At 39.7% G+C, this 13,891-nt stretch overlaps 1 protein-coding gene across 4 annotated transcripts in view; it reads left to right on the top strand.

Annotated features, from left to right (window-relative positions):
- The first annotated feature begins 1,720 nt into the window (after nucleotides 1–1,720).
- Nucleotides 1,721–13,891, top strand: part of DNAJC13 (DnaJ heat shock protein family (Hsp40) member C13) — a 121,441-nt gene continuing 109,270 nt past the window's right edge. The window contains exon 1 of one of the 4 annotated variants that reach the window (XM_021934865.2): nucleotides 1,721–1,979. The gene's annotated coding sequence lies outside the window, so the exon portion shown is untranslated. The remainder of the gene's footprint in view (nucleotides 1,980–13,891) is intronic. The other 3 variants (XM_021934864.2, XR_002520550.2, XM_021934866.2) reach the window with 3 other exon arrangements.

Below are 13,891 nucleotides of genomic sequence, written 5' to 3'. Positions count from 1 at the left end.
CCACTACAGAGGATGGGGACAGTTCATGATGCCTAAGGCTCCTCTCAACACTGAGAACTGATTTTATTGGTCTCAAATATTGGAAAGGCAGTGTGGAGGTTTAATAGTTCACTGGCCTTGATGTTACAGGCAGGCCCTGTGTCTTAATCGTGGCTCAACCTTTAGGAGTTAGGTCACCTTTAGCAAGCCTCCTGGACTCTCTGGGTCTGCTGCTTCTATAAAATCAAAATAATATACTCCACATTTACTTCTGGGATTATTGCAAGGCTTTGTAACCACATAAACACGTGTCTGTTTCCATGGGATAAGCCAATAAGGCCCCTTAACACAGCCCTCCTGTTTCTTTTTCCTTCTCCTCCCTTCCTACTCTATTTCGGGTTCTGTCTTCCCACACCCAGCTATTCCTGGTACCTTCCCTTACATGTACCTTATCTTACTGCTGCATTACAGACAAGTCTAAGGAAAAATACAAATAGTCTTTTTCCACCCTAAGGTAGCGCAAAGGGTTAATAGAGTCAAGAGGTAAATTCCGTAAAAACCATTTTTCCACATTTTTTCATCCTGCAATCGTTATTTATAAAATGAGCCAACTGCTGAACTGGACGCCAAGAAATCACAATTTCAGGACTGCCACGAAGAATGAGTATTAAACTCCTTATCAGAGACCTTTAACCCTTATACAATGATGTATCCATGCAGGTCACCCTACACTGCCTCTACTTTAAAATCTGCAGCAGAATAATTTTTTTTTTTTATCACTAATTTTTGAACTGTGGTCTTTACGGCTCAGATCTGGGAGTGGACATAGACCTTTCTTATTTAAACCATTGCCCACAGATAACACATAATTTCTAGCTGAATCCTTTAGTCCCAATATCTCCTCTTTTCACTACCCTGATCCCCCTCAGGGGAGGTTCAGGAAGATGGTTATCTAGAGGGCACAGGTTCTGGGTTCAAATTCCTTGGCTGCAAACATCAAATCCACTACTCTGAGGCTGGGCCTCAATTTATCTGCAAAACGAGGATGATTCCTATTTCAGAGAGTTTAAGATTAAGTAGCTTTAAAGTAAACTTCTAAACACTTGATCCGGACACAATAAATGGGGCTACCAGAACTATCTTTCCAGCATTCCCACCAGCAAGTGCCTTAGGTGTCTTTGAGAATTTGGTCTCCAAGACCTTTCAGAGCATTCATAACTTTAAACCCTGCTCTGCTGTAGTTCCGGGCGTCTCAATAGTAAATGAACCTGCCGGCTCCCAATCCAGCCAAACCAGGAGATAGACTGAGGCTTCAGACTGCCTCGCGGATGCTCCTGGCACTTGACGGCAAGAGCTAAAAAGAGGTGATTTAAAACACGATTTCCTCGAGCTTAAAGCTTAAGTACCGATTTGCGACCCTACTCTCCGCAGGACACAAACATCGGTTCGCGGCCCCAAGGCGCACGCCGGGGGGCGTGGTTATGGGCACGCGCGCGCACCCAGGGGCGTGTCCTTTTCAGCACCCACCGAGGCGCCGGCCCCCTCACGCGCAGGGTGGAATCCAGATCCCACGGTCGGCGTCGTTACTCTGCGCATGTGTAACTGCTAGGGGGCGGGCCGGCGGAACGCAAAATTTAGGGAAAGAACAGTCGGGACGGGGAGGGCGGGGCCGAAGGCGGAAGGGTTGAAATCAGCTGGCTGGGTCTCGTGACAGCCTGGGCGGTGGCGACGCAGGCGTATTAGAGCGCGGTCGCTCAAAGCCTGAGCGAAGATGGCGGCCTCCAGAGTGAAACTCTGAGAGGCAGAGGGAGGAGGCGGAGGGGGCGGGGAGGCAGCGCCGCGGCGGCACCAGGAACCCGCTGCAGCGGAGCTACAGGGCCCCGGCGGGGGAAAGGGGAAGTGGTGAGGGTGAGGAGGCCGGAGGGCGCCTCATCCCACTCTGGAAGCTGAGCCGGCGGCGGGAGGAGCTAGGGCTGGAGCCTCTCCAGCCTCCCGCGAAGGTAAAGCCAACTCCGGACACTGGACTCGGGGGCTCTGCTTTACTCCCTCCCCACGCCGTGGGGACTCTGGGGCTCAGGGCAGGGAAAACCGGGTGGTCTTGGCTGCCGCAGCCTGCAGCTGCTAACAGCTTACCCTTCCCCCAGGCTACTGGTCTGGTTCCTTCCGTTGGACCCCCCCCACGGCTTTGAGTGACATTAGCTTAGGGCGCTGCCCTGTCCAGCCCCACCCCTCTTTTTGCCTGGTTTTCTTGTTTTTTACCTAGTACGCTCCTCCACTCGCCTTAAATCCTTACCCCACACGCTCTTCATTCCCTTGTGGGCCCCGCCCTCGGGATTCCCTTCCAGTCTCCTAGGCTGAGCACCCTTCCTGCTGGATGCCGGCAACTCTTGTTTCCTTGGGTCAGCGACCCTCCTTCCGCACAATTCCTGCAGACTGACTTTCTTTGCTTTGTTTCGTTTTGTTAGGAAATGAGCATCCGTGTAGTCTCTTCTCCAGTACTTTTTCCAAAATCATTTTCTCCCCCAAGCCTTTTCCTTCCTGTCAGGCAGCTTATTCACGTGGCCTTTCCTCCGTTGCTGTGATTTTACCTTGAATGTGGCCTTTGGAGTGGGTGAAGTAGGACTTAGACGCTTAGTGAAGTGGCTGTTCATCGCTTATTTGATACTTAACTATGCTTAAGAGTCCCTTCCCTTAAATTTTCTCCGTTTGTAGAGTGTTCCGTTAACCACTTTTGTCTTGAGATTGTTTCCTGTGTCCGTTGCTTAGAGGGGGGGAAAAAAGTAAAGATTTCACCCTAATGTGGCGGTGGTCTCCCAAAGTAATTATTTCTCATTTTCCCTCTGCTTTTCCCTTTTACTTTATTCTGGTTTCCCTCAAAAAGGATGCTGTTGCGTCCTCTATGGAGGGCTTTATAGTGTACAGTTATGTTGAGCCTTTTGTAATATAGTGTCTCAGGGAAAAAGTAGAAGTTCAGGACCTGCCCCCAGTAATTCTTTCTTACTATATTTTCTTAGTTTATGGACTTGATATGTTTCTAGGTTTGAAAGTACTGCCTGCGGGGAAAATTACTCACACTGGTCAGGTTTTGTAATATATTACCAGTACTCTGAGTTTATGGGAGTATGAAACAGAATTTGCCTTAAAAAAATTTATAGAAACCACTTGTCAGAAATTCGGTATCCTGAACACAATTCTTTGTTTTTTGGAAAGTGCTGTATTGACTTATTTATCATATAACGTAGAACCTTGTTCACATTTTGTGTAATGTGAAACGCTTTTTAAGCTACTATATCTCAAACTTGTGCTATTAGTATCACAATGCATTCAGGCAACACACGTCCTTATGTAGAAATTATTACATTATACTCCTTGTTTGAAAACAGGAAGTAGAACATATTAAGGGAGGAAAAGAGGAGTCAGAGGATTATTAAGAAATAAGAATGTAAAGAACCTTAAAGCTAGAGTTCAGTTCATGGAAAATTCAGCGTTTGTATTCCACTGAGAGGCAATGACTATTTCTCTTTTTCTAAAGCGGTAGTAATAAATAGCCTAAAATATATTAATGTCATATATTGTTAACATTGCTTAGTTGTAAACAAAATACTTAAGCTAAAAAATAAAATAGCATCAATAAATGAATTTTTTGGAGTAATTTAACTTTATCCACAAATAAATAGAAGATGGTTGCCTTGCCCAGGTGGACTGTAACAATACTGGCTTTATTAAATTTGTTAAAATGTTGATAGTGGAGTCTGGTTCTCAATAGTTACTGAATTAGGGTTGAAATTGAAAAGATGTGTTTTAACTAATTTGGCCTCATTCCTCCACCAGTTCTATTTACACAGGTGAATTTGAGGTTTCTGCTACACATACCTTTCCCCTGCTTCTGATTGAAGTACTTTGAATTAGTAAATTGAAACAAGACTGTGCAGATAAACTGCAGCACAAATTTGGTTGCTACAAATAGGTTTTGGCCTAAATGTTCACTGTAATGTTTGGTAGTAAAGGGGAGTTATTAATATTTTGAAAGAGTTCCTTGAGTCAGTGTTTCTCAACTTTATTAGACCCAACAAAGTCTCCCTTTTTATACAAAATAATTAGTAACACCTTCTTTGCTACCTTTAGTTTATAAGTAGTGTAACCACCTCTGGCTTTGGCCCTGAGACAAAAAAAAAAAAGCTTTGCTCTCACTTCTGTAACAAAAAAAGACCTACACTACAAATTCATGACTTTATTGAAATCTATTAAAGAGCTGAGTCCACAGAGCAAAACCACTGGCTGAAAATTTGAGAGACAGTGCTTACAGAGAGTAGATGTCAATTTCTATTTGCCTTCTTCAGACACAACTGGACAAAAAGCATGATGAAGGCTTGAATGCATAATCTTGCAAACTTATCCACAAACCTCCGTGGGTCTACTAGAAAAGATTGGAAAGAACCCTGGGTGTGTCTGTTGTGCAGTTTGAGAGGGAGGGGAAGAGCAGCAGAACTTTTTAAGAGGGTCAAGAAACTGCTGTGATTCTTCCCCTCTCTGCGTCTTCTGTGAAAAAAAGCTTTAATCTGTGAGGAGAAGGGCATCTCTGGCCCCATTGGTGAACATTCAGGGTGTAGATGAGAAGTGGGAGAGAATCTTATGCCTGGAGGGTCCCTGAGCCCAAAACTGCAGCTGGGGGTGGTCAGCAGAACCAAGAATGCTACCCTCTTGAGATTCAGGAACACAGTGTTTGACTTAGCCTGAACTTTAATCAGAACATCAGACTGTATCCCCCAACCCCCACCCGCTGCCACCAAGCTAAGAAGCTTTCAATAACTAGTAACCACAAAATACTACTAGGAAAGAAACAAGATTATGCAAAGAGGCACAACACAGAGAATCAAACAGGCATTGCTCTAGTAACCGTCGCCCACCAGAGACACAAACTGTTCTGCAGATACGTGAAGTCTGTAATACACTGAGGATAACTATGGCAATAAGAGATCATAAACTAAGTCCAACTCCTAACCAGATTAACACAAACCCTTCACCAAAGGCTTCACAAAGAGCAGGCATGCTCATTTCCAGTCATAACAATTACCTCAATCACTCCTACACAACATGTTCAGCTTTTAACTAAAAATTATGAGACCCATGAAAAAGCAAAAACTCCCAAGAGAAAGAACAGTCGTGATACGTTTTTTAAAAAGATAGGATCTTAAAAACAAGAGTACTGTTTTGTAAAAGTTAAATACTATAATAATTATGGCATTTTGCCGTGAAAAAGTTTGCTTGAGGCAGTGAGCGTTGGATGGAGTTGCAGTTTGTGAATTACTGTGACGTAGTAGAAGGAAAAAAGTTATAAGATGGAGTGGAAAATTAGTAATATATATGTGAATGTATGTGGTTCATTGACCACCTGAAGTGTGTGTGTGTGTGTATTTTGTGAATTCCTACATGGCTCAGTTCAGTTGGGTACAATTTTCTGCGTTCACTTAGTGTTGGGACAAGAATCACTATAAGCAAATGGGAAATTTGCATCATGCTCAAATTGTTCAGTAATACACCAATCCTGTTAAATTCACATGATCAGAAAAGCATTATAGCAGAGTTGACTATATGCATTTCAGTATGTAAATAGTTAAGTATGATTATACCAAAATACACAAAGGACATGTCAGAGGCTTGTACCTTTACGTGGAATCATTTTGAGATTTTTTTTTTTTTTTTTTTTTTGAGACAATCTCACTCTGTCACCCAGGCTGAAGTGCAGTGGCACCATCTCGGCTCACTGCAACCTCTGTCTCCTGGGTTCAAGCGATTCTCCTGCCTCAGCCTGAATAGCTGGGACTACAGGTGCTCGCCACCACACCCAGATGGTTTTTTTGGGTGTTTTCTTTATGTGTGTATTTTTGGTAGAGACAGGGTTTCACTATGTTGCCAGGCTGGTCTTGAACTCCTGACCTCAAGTGATCTGCCTGCCCAGGCCTCCCAAAGTGCTGGGATTACAAGCGTGAGCTACCATGCCCGGCCCATTTTGAGTTTTGACAGAAATGTTGATGGCTACAGATTTGTCACATTGGTGACTCAGATACCACAATTGGGATTATTAGCATTGTCAGAAAAGAACAGGGTTAATAAAGTATAATCTCTTAATTACATTGTAGTTACATTCCTGGAAAAATCTCTGTATATTAAACCCTGCAAAATGTACTTGGTGAGTTATATATAAAACAGAATTAGATTCTGGGATTCATTCATTATAAATAGGACTAACCATTTGGACTTTTGGACTTTCTTTTTTTTTTTTTTTTTTTTTTTAGACCTTATTCTGTTGCCCAGGCTGGAGCGCAGTGACACGATCATAGCTCACTGTAGCCTCAATCTCCTGGGCTCAAGCTATCCTCCCACCTTAGCCCTCCTTAGTATCTCGAACCATAGGCACGCCATGCCCAGCTAATTTTTTAAAAAAATTTTTAGTAGAGACGAGGTCTCACTGTTGTCCAGGCTGCTCTTGAACTCCTGAGCTCAAGCAGTCCTCCCACCTCAGCCTCTCAGAGTGCTGGGATTACAGGTGTGTACTACCACACCTGGCTCACTTGGACACTTGAAAGTCTTATGGTGCAGACAGTACTTATCTTTGGGACTGTAATATATGTCGAGTATCTAGTCTCATCCACTAAATGCTAGTAGTGCTCCAGTCATAGTGCCTCAGATGGGATGGCATCCTACCCCAACCACTACTTTAGTTCAAAATTTAATCAGTGGTTTTCAACATATTTTTTCTGTTTCAGCAGTGTTCACATGCTCAGCACATGCCAACTTATAACACTTCTTGTTATGTGCAGTGATTCTTAATCATAGGAACTCCTTTGAGAGTAATGAGTTAGATTTCTTTGTAAGAAATAGCTTAAGCCAATATGGTTATGATCATCTTTGCTAATTTAAGTTAGTTACCTGTGCAAAGGTGCATTTAGGTGTGGTTCAGTCAATAAAACCATATAACTTGCTAGTAATTCTTTTCAGATGCTCTTTATTCAACAGTCTACGTATGTGAGTTTTACTTGTACTTTTATGGACTACTTGTGAAGAAGAGTGAGCTTTAAAGTCAGTGGAATTTTACAGTTTAAGCACTCAAGTTGCCCTTAGAAGAACACTGCCTATTCACATATTTAGCACATGCCCAGTGGTGATATCTCTTCGCAATTGATTAGTAAGAATTTGATATTTTGATTATTAGATAGAAAATGAAACCCCTAAAGCAATCCAAAATAATAATTTTAGCTGGATGCACAATAATCACAACTGTAATCCCAGCACTTGGAAGGCTGAGGTGGGAGGATCACTTGAGGCCAGGAGTTCAAACCTAGCCTGAGGAACCCCGTCTCATCAAAAAATAACGGTGGCTCAAGCCTGTAATCCCAGCACTTTGGGAGGCCGAGACGGGCGGATCACCAGGTCAGGAGTTTGAGACCAGCCTGGCTAACACGGTGAAACCCCGTCTCTACTAAAAAATACAAAAAACTAGCCGGGCGAGGTGGTGGGCGCCTGTAGTCCCAGCTACTTGGGAGGCTGAGGCAGGAGAATGGCGTGAACCCGGGAGGCGGAGCTTGCAGTGAGCTGAGATCCAGCCACTGCACTCCAGCCTGGGCGACAGAGCGAGACTCCGTCTCAAAAAAAAAAAAAAACTAGCTGGGTTTGGTGACATGTGCTCGGGAGGCTGAGGCTGGAGGATTGCTTGAACCCAGGAGTTCGAGATTACAGGGAGCTATGATTGTGCTGCTGCACTTCAGCCTGGGTGACAAAGGAATACCCTGTCCCTTAAAAAATTGTTTCGATGCTTTGATTTTTGCCAGCTCTAGTTGCTACAACTTAATGGAAGGATTGATAAGGTTATGAATGGAGGAGATGTTCTCTAATGTTTCATGTATTCTATAATACATTTAAATGCTTATATATGGTGTTCTGACTTTTACTGTATTCCTTAATCATCTAAGGCTGTGGGGTTTCTCTCCTCAAACTTCTAGTCAAGCTACATAATGTATTTTGAATGTTTATCAAATCTTAGAGCAGATAAGCCATTTTCCCCCCAAACCTTAGAGCTAATGGGCTTAATTTTAAAAGTGAAACTTTGCTTTTTTAAGATCATTTGGTAGTGTTCTGTAAACTGTAAAGCACTACAGAAGAGGTAGGAGTAATAGGGATATTTCAGAACTGAGCTAGAAATGTATGTTATTGCTATTTTGTATTGAGTGAAGGGGAAAATGTTGCAAATTAAACTTTGGTCTTTTAATAGTATAAAGAGAACAGTGTTTGGGTTTTCAGGATGCTTTCTGTAAAACTGTCTTCAAGTTGTATTTGTTAAAAGCTTAGGAAATTCAGTCCCGCATTATGCATTTAATGTAATGATAGGAAAAACAGCAACAGGTGAAAATATGACCGCTGAAAATTTATTTTGCCCATTTTAGGGCCTGTTTACCGTAGTAGAGCATGATTATTAAATGCCTGTTGATAAGCTGAAGAGCTTATAGAAATAGTATACTTTGTTCTTGCATAAGCCAGGTTATGCTTCAAAGATAAAACGAAATAGAAATTAAGTCTAGAAAGTTACAATAATGTGTATAAACTAAAAATAGGTAAATGATCAATAGCAATGATTTCAAAGCATTGCTTAAGTGAACATATTTCTGGAAAAAAGCTTTCAGGTGAGTATTGTAAGGCATTTTTAAGCTTTGGAAAGGGAAGGGTCATAGTAATACATCTTTCACAGAACATTTGACTTTTTTTTAAACAACAGATAAAGTTCTGTTTTGTCAGAAATACAAATTATTTCTCTCAGGTGAAATGAGCATATGTGGGATAGAAATAGAAGAGATAAGTCTCTTTTTCAATACTTAATTTATGTTGTTGAGTAGAAGAGGGTAACAGAATTAACTGCTATGGTATGTATGCTTGTTCCCTCCTCCCATTAAGTGTTTCTTCAGATTTAAGGGTTGCTTTTGAATTTTTCTTGTGTCTTGTATTTCATGAATATATACCCAGTTTGTAATTGAAAGGAACCAAGTTTTTAAAAAGAATGGGGGAGATCTCAGATTATTTCAGCTATCTAAGGGTAGTGAAACTAGTTAGAAGTTGATTTTGATGTGGCAGACAGTGCAAACACTTCACTTTAAAATATCTGGGCAATTATTTGAAGATACGATTATCAGATGAAATTTGATATCACCACTGGTTTTCTTATTCTTTAACAACATCTATCTTTGGAGGTATCGGGTTCTTCAGTAAGTTAAGGAAGGCTAAGATGGTAGCTGCTAAAAATCTTAATTTGTGATAGATTTATGGTTTAAGATTCCTGTTGGTATCATACATATTACGCATATTGATTTGTTGTTCATTTAGAAGAAAATGCTTTTACCTGTACTTGAGTCACATGTTAAAATGAAGCTAAAATTTAAAAAGGGTTAAAGTTCGTATGGCAGTGTCCCCCATATACAGCACGTTCTATCTAAACAGTTTAGTGGTAGCTATTTAATGTAGGTAAAAATTAACATTCTGTTAGCCATTTATATTTTTTGCCATTTGTTTGAAACCAAACTAATCTAGTGCTATGATTTACTCAGATTTTGAATCCAGTTACAAACAAAACTAGATCCTCAAGAAGCCAATATAAAGTACTCTCTGATTAGTTATTACACTCATTGGTTATTTTTTCAAAGGGTTAGTCTTTCCATGGTTCTCCTTACTACCCCTCCCTTTTTGGTAAGATATAGCTGTAGGAAGCATTACGTTCATAAATTAGTTCCTATGATGTGAATGTCTACTACATTTTAAGTGTGGTTTTGGAATGTAGCATTGTTTCTATTGTAGGAGAGTTTGATCACAAAAGGCAAACTCCACAATTTTCACACAACATATTGTAAACATTTTCACCTACAGCCGGGTTGAAAGAACTTTACATTAGATACCCACATGCCTACCTCCAAGGTTTTTACGTTAACATTTTACTGTACTTGCTTTATCATAGATCTGTCCATCTTTCCCTCAATCCGTCTTATTTTTTATGCACTTCAAGACAATTCACATTTTTAATTAATTACTTGAGGGCAGAGCTAATGATGAAAGTAAGTTCTGTTCTTGCATTTTCAGACTCAAAATGGGAAAACTGATAGCTTACCTGTTCTCTGCAAGTTGTCATATTTGTGTAAAAATTACTTCCAGTTGATCATGCTAAATACATGCTTTAAACAGGTGACTAGCCTTGATTAATGCCAATTCCTTCTTTCACTAGTGTATTTTTTCTAAGTGTATTCATTCATCCCTAGTTAAATGAGTGTTCCGTTTGCGTTTTTGCTTAACACAAGCCATGTGTATATACTTAATTTTGCTGTGTGTAAATTCTTTTGCTTATAGCTTGACCATAATCTGCTTGAGCGTCTGTAGTGTTGAGTCCCTTCATCCTGCTTTTGTTCTTAGTGTCAATTTGATGTAGGCTTCTGCTCACTGGACTCCCAAACCCTGTGGTTTTCTGTCAAAATTATGTATCTTCTAAAAGATCATTCTCATTTTAACCATAAATGATCTTAAATGGTTTGCCAGTATTACTGCCAGTAATACATTAGAGGATGCAAGAATATTGTGTTGTTCGAAAGCATGACACAGTAGTACTCATTGAGAGAGGTAAGTCTAGCCAAAGTGCCTGTGTTGCCCTGAATTTGACTTTTTAACCCATAGGACAGTTCTGTAAAAAAAACAAACAGACGTTTCTTTGGTGGTATAATATTAGGATAGAGCATGAAAACAAGTGAAGCTGACTTGCAAAAATTGGAGGTGCTTTCAATGTAATTTAATTACAAAAGGCATGTAAATTTGATTTTTCCTCATCAGAAAGAATTATGGGTCTTTGAGAACTTGAAACATGGAACACAATTGCAGGAATGAAGGAGATGAAATTTAAGTGACGTTAGTTTGAGCAGATAAATTCTTGCTATTTCGAATAGTCTCTAAACAACTGGCAGAATGGCAAATGCTAATGATACAGCTGCTACCAAAATCACATTCAAGATCCTATTTAACTGTTTACATTTTTTAGTTGGACAGTTTATGGTTGTTTATAGCATGTGCTTATACATGACTTAACTGATATTACTTGCTTGATACTTCAGCTTCTGATACTAGAAATTCTACAGATTTTTTTCATCATAAATATTGGAAATTAATGGTTGCTTAAAAGTTTTTGCCTATAAGTGATGATTTTTTTGAATCACTTTTAGAGCTTATTAAATGTACAGAGGAAATATTGACTGGAGATTAAATTTATGACTTCTTTTTTCTTGAAAGTTTCTCAAGCCATAGTTAATATATAGCCATCAAACATAAATTTAAAAATACTAGGTTGGATACATGTAAGGAAACAATTCTAACAATTGAAATTTCAAATACCTAAGTGGGGAATATTAAAAATGTAGTAAATAAGATTGACTTGTAATAGTATTTTGTAGGAGTAAAGTTGAAATAAAGAGAAGCTTAAGTGTTGGGTTATAGTTGACAAGATGATTTTTAAAAATTTCATCTATCCTGATTATCTTGGTCTTTATACATATATACGTGTGTGTGTGTGTGTGTGTGTTTGTGTGTGTGTGTGTATATATATATATATGGGTTTTTTTTGTTTTTTTTTTGAGACAAGGTCTCACCCTGTTACCCAGTTTGGAGTGCAGCCCCCCAAGTAGCTGGGACTACAGGCGTGTGCCATGACACCCAGCTAATTTTTTGTATTTTTAGTGGAGACAGGGTTTTGCCACGTTGCCTAGGCTGGTCTTGAACTCCGAGACTCAAGCGATCTGCCTGCATTGGCCTGCCAAAGTGCTGGGACTACAGGCGTGAGCCACTGCACCCAGCAATATTTTTTTCTTTTTAAAAACATTTTATGGGAAACATAACTTGTAGCAATAAATAATAATGACAGTAACAATAATAAATGCCACCCTCATGTACATCATTAAGAAATATATATTGTTAATTTCGAATGGTTAAGTAAAACTGAATGCTGATTAAATCAATAGAACACTGTACTTTTGAAGGTGGAAATTCTAGGTGATATATATTGCATACTAGAAGGATGGAAATTAAAAGATTGAGAGAAAATCGAGTTATTTAATAGAATTTCCCCCCAAAATGCCGTATTAGGTACAAGAGCTGGTAAGTTCTTGAAAATAAGATATAATAGAAATACTCAAAATAACTTCTTTTTTTGGGTTATCTCATCTAGTCCTCATCATAGCCCTTCGGGACGGTTATTATTCCTATTTTATAGATGTACTATAAATCAGATAAGTTCAGAGACTTTTGTTCAAAGTTATACAGCCAGTAAATGGCAATTATAAAAATTCTCCAGCCTTACCTTGGTAATAGATTATTAAAATCACTCTAATGGAATGTTCATGTAGCTTGTTGTGCCAGTCCCTCGTTAAAGTATAGCATGTAGAATGGCAGCTCTGTAATCAGTGCCCTAGGGAGGTATTCCAGGGTCTTCCCAGATTGAGTGATACTTGACTGCTGTACTTGGAGGACCTCTAGACTTGTCTTCACTCATTTGCCAGTCATTATCTTGAAATTATTCTACCTCTCACTTTGAATGATACATAGTTGGTACGTATTTCTGATCTTTATGCATTGCCGTTACCCTCATTAGTGAGTTTTCTGTGTGTCTAAAAGTATCTTCATGGTCTAAAGGGGTTAATGCAATTTCCAGACCACTTGCCATTCATTGGATGAAATGACTTTATCAAAGAGTAGTTAAGATTTTACTGAGAATGTAAAATAGATTTACCTGAAAATGTGGATGGGCTAATATTACACTGCTGGAAGATAGATCTCAGCCTCAGATCTCATTTATCTGGTTATCTTTTTGTTCATATAAAATGTATATTTAAATAGAGATGGGGGTCTTGCCATGTTGCCCAGGCTGGTCTCAAACTCCTGGACTCAAGTGATCCTCCCACCGTGGCCTCCCAAAGTGCAGGATTACAGGCATGAGCCACCAGTGCCTGGCCAATCTGGTTATTTTAAAAGCTCGATGTTGATTAGAATAATTGAACTCTCTTTAAAGAGTATCCTGAGATCATATATTGGTAGCAAATTTTTGTCATTGTATGTTTGTTTTGAACACTTTGTTAAAAAATGTCCCCACCCCCCCCAGACGAAGTCCTGCTCTGTCAGCCCAGCTGGAATGCAATGGCGCCATCTCGGCTCACTGCAACCTCTGCCTCCTGGATTCAAACAATTCTGCCTCAGCCTCCCAAGTAGCTGGGATTACAGGCGTTCTCCACCATGCCTGGCTAATTTTTGTATTTTTAGTAGAGGTGGGTTTCACCATGTTAGCCAGGCTGGTCTCGAACTCCTGACCTTGTAATCTGCCCACCTCGGCCTCCCAAAGTGTCAGGATTATAGGCGTGAGCTACCACACCCAGCCAAAAAATGTTTTTTAAGCTTATACAAAGATGGAAATACTTTGAAAGTTTATTTATAGATGATAGAATATTTCAGCTTTGGAGACTTTTTTGTTTCTTTTGTCCTATGTTGAATATGATAATTTGTTTTACTGCTTAAAATTGTAGATTTCAAAGTTATTTCTAACGAGTGTCCAGTCATCTGTCCAGATGAAGATAATAACTGAAACTAGTTCTGAATTATTCCAGGAGTTTGCTGTCAAATGATACATCTGTAATTAAATGGTCAGGGTGAATTTTTTTTTTTTTTAAATTGAGGGAAGGTATTAAAGTTTAGATTAAGAACCTAGGGTATGGAAACTAAGCAGGTTGGTCCAAAGTCTGGCCCAATTGCTTACTAGCTGTGTTACATTAGAAAAGTGATATAATTTATGTATCAGTTTTCTTGTCAATAAAATGAGAGTCATACCTGTACTGCAGTGTTGTTACGG

The sequence above is a fragment of the Papio anubis genome, chromosome 2 (genome assembly GCF_008728515.1).
Source record: "Papio anubis isolate 15944 chromosome 2, Panubis1.0, whole genome shotgun sequence".
NCBI classification, from domain to species: domain Eukaryota; kingdom Metazoa; phylum Chordata; class Mammalia; order Primates; family Cercopithecidae; genus Papio; species Papio anubis.
The sequence above is the reverse complement of the archived record's forward strand: the minus strand, read 5'-3'. Positions and strand labels throughout refer to the sequence as shown.